Here is a 6,613-nt window from a genome sequence, read left to right on the forward strand (position 1 = left end):
TTCTGGGATGGGTCGCGTGCATGCGGACGTGCGTGGAGTGCGTGATGGACGTTTATGGGGCTGTGTGCGGGTCTGGTGTTGTGCGCGTGCGTGTGTACGTAGTGCGTATATGTGGCTCGTAGTCAGTGTGCATCGTGTACAACGGTGTGTGCGGTGCATGCGCGTCTGTGTGCACGTGTGTGGTGTGTGATGGGTGTGAGTGTGGGTGTGTGCATGCGTAGATGTGTAGGGAGTACGCACACGTTAGTGTGTGCATGCTCATGTGTGTGCTGTGCGTGTGTCTGTTGATGTGCTTGTATATTAATCACTGCTGAGAAACATAATTTTGGACCAGGAGCGGTGGCTCACGCCTGTAATCCCAGCACTTTGGGAGGCCAAGGCAGGAGGATCGCTTGAGTCCTGGAGTTCCAGCACCAGCCTGGGTAACATAGGGAGACTCTGCCTCTATTTATAAATAAAATAAAATGAAAATGAAAATTTTAAAACTATAATTTTGTGCAATCACTTTGCAAAATAATTTGGTATTACGCACGCAGTACACTTAAAGATATACACATCCTCTCTTGAGAATATATTACCCTGGAGAAACAGTTGCACCTATGCACAAGTAGACAAAATAATGCTCATAGCAGCACTAATGTTTATAGCAGCAGTATGGCTCACTAAAAATTGGGGAGAAAAAGCAGATGTCCATCCAGTCAAATGTAAAAATCAACTTTGACATATTCATGGTTTGGTTTGTTTTTGTAGAGACAGGGTATCCCTATGTTACTCAAGCTGGTCTCAAACTACTCGGCCCAAGTGACCCTCCTGCCTCAGCCTCCCAAAGTTCTGGGATTACAGGTGTGAGCTGCCACGCCTGGCCCATCTTCATGTTTAATCAGATACAAAAGACCAGTGAAAATTATTTAATACAGCTCACACAATTATGGTAGTCAATTTCAGAATATATTGGCAGGGAACAAATCACAAAATGGTACACTGCTACGTTTCCATTATATAAAATTCAAAACAGGCAAGTTAATCAACATATTGTTTAGAGATGCATACATAATTGGTTGAACTGACATGAAGCACGAGAAAAAGATACATAAACTTCATGTTAAGTGTTAGGAGAATGGGATGGGGGAGGAGCACAGGGCACTTTAAAGGTAAACAAAGTTTTGTTGTTACTTTTGAGACAAGGTCTTGCTCTGTCACCCAAACTGGAGTGCAGTAGCATGATCATGGCTCAGTCCAGCCTCGGCCTCCCAAGCTGAACTGATCCTCCTGTCTCAACCTCCTGAGTAGCTGGGACCACAGATGTGCACCACCGTGCCCAGCTAATTTTCGTGTTTTTCATAGAAATGGGGTTTCCCCCAAATTGCCCAGGCTGGTCTCAAACTCCTGGGCACAAGTGATCCGCTCACTCCCACCTCCCAAAGTGCTGGGATTACAGGCATGAGCCACCACACCAGCCATCTTTAACAGAAGTTTATCAGGTAAAGCCTGTAACGATCAACACAATGGTTCAGTTCCTTCACGGAATACCCTCTTATTTCCATGATTCTTGCCCTCTTTTGTTATCTTGACCATTTGAATTATCTTCCTTGTTGTAGTGGGTGTCACATTATCTGCAAGTGCAGGCAGTATTGAATTCTGTACATAACGATGGAACCAAACTCCCTAAGAAGATGTCCCTTACCGGGCTATGACTGAATGTAATTAAAGGAGCCCCACCACCAATGGCACCATATATGGCTTAGTGATTGAGACCGTAGGAGAATGTAAAAAAGCAACCTCAAATCTTTTATCCTAGATGCCTTGTATGGGATTTCAAAAAATTTTTTGTTTTTGTTTTGAGATGGAGTCTCGCTCTGTCACCCAGGCTGGAGTGCAGTGGCGCGATCTCGGCTCACTGCAACCTCTGCCTCCCGGGTTCAAGGGATTCTCCTGCCTCAGCCTCCCGAGTAGCTGGGATTACAGGCGCATGCCACCACATGCCTGCTAATTTTTGTATTTTTAGTACAGAAGGTGTTTTGCCACATTGGTCAGGCTGATCATGAACTCCTGGCCTCAAGTGATCCACCCACCTTGGCCTCCCAAACTGTTGGGATTACAGGCGTGAGCCCGAGTCCAGTAAAAAAAAAATAAAAAAATAAAAAAAGCTTTTTAATACAGACAAGGTCTCTCACTGTGTTGCCCAGGCTGGTTTTGAGCTTCTGGCCTCAAGCAATCCTCCTTACTCAGTTTCCCAAAGTGCTGGGATTATAGGTGTGAGCTACCGTGTCCAGCTGGATTGTAAAATTCTTTTTTTAAAAAAAAAAGATTACATGGTGCAGCCACTTTTAAACAACAATCTGGCAATTTCTCAAAAAGTTAAACATAGAGTTACCATTTGAAGCCAGGCATGGTGGCTTGCACCTGTAATCCTAACACTTTGGGAGGCTGAGGCAGGAGGATCGCTTGAGCCCAGGAGTTCAAGACCAGCCTGGCCAACATGGTAACCCTGTCTCTACTAAAAAATAAAAATACAAAAATTAGCTGGGCATGGTGGTGGGCACCTGTAATCCTAGCTACTTGGGAAGCTGAGGCAGGAGAATCACTTGAAGCTGGGAGGCAGAGGTTGCAGTGAGCTGAGACTGCGCCACTGCACACCAGCCTGGGCAACAGAGTGAGACTCCGTCTCAAAAAAAAAAAACCAGCCTGGAAAACCCCATCTCCAATAAACAAACAAACAAACAAACAAGTTCTAAGAGATACAGCTTTATATAAAAAAAAAAAAAAGTTACTGGCCACGTGTGGTGGCTCATGCCTGTAATCCCAGCATTTTGGAAGCCCAAGGTGGGTGGATCACTTGAGGTCAGGAGTTTGAGGTCAGGAGTTTGAGACCAGCCTTGCCAACATGGTGAAACCCCGTCTCTACTAAAAATACAAAAAATTAGCCGGATGTGGTGGCGGGTGCCTGTAATCCCAGCAACTTGGGAGGCTGAGATGGGAGAGTGGCTTGAGCCCAGGAAGCGGAGGTTGCAGTGAGCCAAGATCACACCACTGCACTTCAGCCTGGGAGACAGAGCCAGACCTTGTCACAAAAAAAAAAAAAAAAAAAGGTTACCATTTGACCTCACAATTCCACTCCTGGAGAGCCAAGAGAATTGCAAACAAAAATTCCAAACAAAAAGTTGTACGGGAGTGTTCATAGCAGCATCATAATACCCAAAAAGTGGAAGCAACTCAAATGTTCATCAACTGATTAATGGATAAACAAAATGTGGCAAATTCACACAGCAGAATGGTATTCAGCCATGAAAAGGAATGAAGAAATAATGCATACTACAGCATAGATGAATGTTGAACATATTATGCCAAGTGAAAGAAGACAGTCACAAAAGGCCCTGTATTGGATGACTGCATGTCTATGAAAGTCCAGAATAGGCACATCTATGGAACAGAAAGATTAGTGGTTGGGTTGCCTAGGGTGGGTGAGAGGCAATTGGGAAGTGGTGAAAATATTCAAAAACAGGCCGGGCGCCGTGGCTCACACCTGTAATCCCACCACTTTGCGATTACACTTGAGGTCAGGAGTTTGACACCAGCCTGGCCAACATGGTAAAACTCCATCTGTATTAAAAATACAAAAATTAGCTGGGCATGGTGGTGCATGCCTGTAATCCCAGTTACTCGAGATTAACTGGGAGGCATGAGAATCGCTTGAACCCAGGAGCCAGAGGTTGCAGTGAGCCAAGTTCATGCCATTGCACTCCTGCCTCGGCGACAGAGCAAGACTCTGTCTCCAGAAAAAAAAAATTGTGATGATGGTTGCCCAATTCTGTGATTAAACTAAAAACCACTGAAGTGTACACTTTTAATTGAGTTAATTTTATGTAGGTTAATTAGATCTAAACAAAACTTTTTTTTTAAGGTTAAGGCTTTACAAAAGAAACAAAACCAAAACAAAAAAAGGGATAAAAACATGGGCTGTAATCATGTGGAAATCTTTAGACAGTTAATTTTTTAATGGCATGAAAAAGAAGGAAATTGACAAAGAGCCAACAAAATCTTGAGATAATTTTCTAGGAATCTGGGGTTCCCACCATGAAGTCTCCTCAAACTCCTTAGCATATACAGTTCCGAGGCTTAGAGAAATTTCAGAAAATTCTTCCGATGAACCTACAGCATTGAATGCCAAAATACCCACGTTTTTTTGTTTGTGCATTTTGAGACAGGGTCTTGTTCTCTTGCCCAGGCTGGAGTGCAGTGGCACAATCATAGCTCAGTGAAGCCTGAACCTCTCAGGTTCAAGCAATCCTCCTGTCTCAGCCTCCCAAGTAGCTAGGACTACAGATGCGTACCACCACTTCCAGCTAATGTCTTTATTTTATGCTTTGTAGAAACAGTGTCCATTGCCCAGGCTGGTCTCAAACTCCCAGGCTCAAGCAATCCTCCCACCTCAGCCTCCCAAAATGCTGGGATTACAGGTGTGAGCCATCGCATCAGGCCCCCACTTTTAATATTAAGTCAGTAGTCCCTTGTCCCATACTTGCAAATTTCTCTTTAACATTGAGATGGTTTGAAAATTAGAAAATAAGGCAGAGCATGGTGGCTCATGCCTGTAATCTCAGCACTGAAGGAAGCTGAGGCTGGAGGATCACTTGAGGTCAAGAGTTCAAGACCAGTCTGGCCAACATGGTGAAACCCTGTCTCTACTGCAAATTCAAAAATGAGCCAGACATGGTAGCAGGAGCCTGTAATCCCAGCTACTCGGGAGGCTAAGGCAGGAGAATCGCTTGAACCCGGGAGGGGGAGGTTGCAGTGAGCCGAGATCGGGCCACTGCACTCCAGCATCGATGATAGAGTGAAACTCCATCTAAAATAATAATAATAATAATAAATTAAGTGGCATTCCTTATCAAAAAAAGAATCAAGGTGGTAATAGAGAAAGAAGATCGATACGGACAGAACCTCTTGATCCAGCTCCCAGTGGGGTTCCTGAGACCTTTCACAAACGTGTGTGGGAAGTGGTCATGATTGAGAAGAAACTCTTTCAAGTTTACCGTGACAGGAACACAGTGGAGAGTATTGCCTAGGCTTACTAATGAGCTCCTTAAGGGCAGCAGAATTGATTCAGGGCCGTATGGGGATGCCACTGTGAAAGGGATCAAAGGTAAAGTCTGGTTCAAAGTTGGAATGTGTGATTTTTAAAAATATATAATGTATATTGTGACAGTGTCTCCCTTACCTGAATGCTAATAAGGGTATGGATAATAACGTCTGAATGGAAATTTCTTTCCCTGCTGAGTAAAATGAAACAAGAAATGACATGTACATCTTTCTCCAGTTGGACATGCAAAAATGAGAGCCTTTACCATTACCCAAGCCAATTCACAAAGTATGTCTGAAGCCGTATCAGAGACCTGGGCCAGGCACAGTGGTTCACGCTTGTCATCCCGGTGCTTTGGGAGGCCGAGGCGGGAGGGTCACTTGAGGCCAGGAGTTCAAGACCAGCCTGGGTAACATGGCAAAACCCCATCTCTACAAAAAATACAAAAATTAGCTGGGTGTGGTGGCGGGCGCCTGTAATCCCAGCTACTTGAAGAGCTGAAGTGAGGCTGGGCGCGGTGGCTCACACCTGTAATCCCAGCACTTTGGGAGGCCGAGGCAGGCAGATCACGAGGTCAGGAGTCCGAGACCAGCCTGACCAACATGGTGAAACCCCGTCTCTACTAAAATACAAAACTTAGCCAGACGTGGTGGTGCACGCCTGTAATCCCAACTACTCAGGAGGTTGAGGCAGCAGAATTGCTTGAACCTGGGAGACGGAGGTTGCAGTGAGCCGAGATTGTGCCACTGCACTCCAGCTGGGATGACAGAGGGAGACTCTGTCTCAAAAACAAAAAGAACTGAACGGGAGGACTGCTTGAGCCCAGGGAGGTCGAGACTGCAGTGAACCATGACTGCACCACTGCGCTCCAGCCTGAGTGACAGAGCAAGACCCTGTCTCTTAAAAAAAAAAAAAAAGAAAGAAAAAGAAGAGCAACAAGAAATTGTTTTCCTAATTAAGGAAAAAATTTTTTGGCAATTTTATAACTTTATATGATGTATTTGACAATCAGCGATTAGTTCTCATCCACATTGTCTATAGATTTTTCAAAGTAGTAACAGGTACATAGGTAGCCAAAGTATAGAGCTTATTTGGTGAATCTTCAGCCTCATTCCGTTTTCTGGACAACCGCACACAGATACGGTATGGGATATTCCTTTGGCCCAGACAGCTTTGTTCAGCCTGGTATCAATGCGCACATCTGGAGTTCCCATCTCCTTCATGGCATATTTCAGAATTTCTTTGAGTGCCCGAGGGGCACGCTTCTTGAAGCCCACTTCATGGATGTGCTTGTGAGTGTTGATGGTGTATTCTCGGGTCACTACCTCATTGATGGAAGAATGGCCCTTTTTCTTCTCGCCACCCTTCTTTGCGGAAGCCATTCTGCCGGGTCTCGTTAACGAAATTTTTTTTTTTTTTTTTTTTTTTGAGAGGGAGTCTCGCTCTGTCGCCCAGGCTGGAGTGCAGTGGCGCGATCTCCACTCACTACAAGCTCCGCCTCCCGGGTTCACGCCATTCTCCTGCCTCAGCCTC

General features: G+C 45.0%; 1 pseudogene; it reads right to left on the reverse strand.

The window, feature by feature from the left end:
- Positions 1-6,088: 6,088 nt before the first annotated feature.
- On the reverse strand, positions 6,089-6,462 carry LOC105548725 (annotated as a pseudogene).
- Positions 6,463-6,613: the final 151 nt, after the last annotated feature.

This window comes from Mandrillus leucophaeus, unplaced genomic scaffold (genome assembly GCF_000951045.1).
Source record: "Mandrillus leucophaeus isolate KB7577 unplaced genomic scaffold, Mleu.le_1.0 Scaffold42, whole genome shotgun sequence".
Lineage (NCBI taxonomy): Eukaryota > Metazoa > Chordata > Mammalia > Primates > Cercopithecidae > Mandrillus > Mandrillus leucophaeus.